The sequence below is a fragment of the Propithecus coquereli genome, unplaced genomic scaffold (genome assembly GCF_000956105.1).
Source record: "Propithecus coquereli isolate 6110/MARCELLA unplaced genomic scaffold, Pcoq_1.0 Scaffold332, whole genome shotgun sequence".
NCBI lineage: Eukaryota > Metazoa > Chordata > Mammalia > Primates > Indriidae > Propithecus > Propithecus coquereli.
In genome coordinates this window covers 137,951-139,380 of record NW_012148975.1, presented here as the reverse complement: position 1 = coordinate 139,380, position 1,430 = coordinate 137,951, and positions in this window count along the sequence as shown.

The window sequence follows — 1,430 nt, the reverse complement described above, 5'->3', positions numbered from 1 at the left end:
ATAAATAAATGGGTGTGCTTAAGAGTTCATAATAAGCTAAAAGCACATTTAAATTTTAAATGTTCTCAATACTTTATGCACACTTGGCTTATTATCATGCGTGCTCATGTAATTTAATCACTATGAATCATTTAACATATTAACTGCCACACTAGAAAAAAATTTTTTTTTCCTTGGGGCCGTTGTGTTTTATTACAAAAATAGAATAAAAAACTTTGAAAACAAAATGATCCTGTCAGATTTAATAAAAAGTTTGTTTTTTTTATTGTTTTCTGTGCGTGAGTTATAAGCAACTTGAAAAATAGTTCACATGACTCCCAAGGTGAAGAGACATGTGAGTTACTTATGCTTCATGAGGCCCCAGGCTCAAAATTAGCATGAGTTAAATACAACTCACATGGAAATTAATGTGTTAAAAATTACGGTAGCTTGAAATATTTAATAAAAGTATGCTGACCATTTTATTAATAATTTATATGTATACAGGCAGCGTTCACAATGCACACTAGTGCAAAACCATAAAAGTAATCATGTATGTTTCAAAATGTAGAAGGTGATCTTAATCACATTGAGAAAACTTGTTAAATAAACGCACTTTCACTAAATTCCTCTGGCTGCATATATAAAGTCCCTCAAATGCTGCAATGTGAACATTCCCCAGTTAAGCTGTTTATTCTATGAGTTCATTTATGCTTGGTTTGAATTACATTTAATTAATCACTTTTCATTTCTTTGCTGCACTTTTATTTTGTTGGCTGGTTCCCTCTTTCAATTATCCATTTAGTAAAATATCACATGCATTTATCACTGGGAGACCAGGAAGCAACACAGTTGCATGCTTTGCTGTCTGTGTGTGAACTGAATAACAGATGCTCAGTGACCAATCACTGACAGACTCTGGAAGCATTAATGTGATTTGTCACATCTGTTATTTAAGTAGTACTAACCGTGCTGTTTGTTACTTGATGTAATTACTCACTGTTTACAGATCATGCTAGCTAAAATTTGAATTTTGATGTTGGGGAACTGCCTTTATGTAACTAAAACATGGTATTACAACTAAAATCTGTGCATACCAGAATGGTGCCAAGTGAGGACTGTTGGTATATGATAAAAGCAATTTTTAAATTCCAGAAATATTTTGAGTCATAAAAATAAATTGGAGGAATACAGGGTAAGAAAAAATAGTACATAGAGACAAAAATATAAATATTCCATATGATTAACTTAATTGCTTAGGAAATCACATCTTGAGGATGACAGCGTCTGGAGGGTTATGAATTTTTTGCTGATGGAGAAAACAGAAAGTAGATCGCCAAGTTCCTTTAAGAAAGACAGAATAGAGGGATTATTCAAACATCCTTTATCCAGGATTGGCTACATAATTGGTAGGATCCAATGCAAAATAAAAATGCAGGACCCCTTTTTCA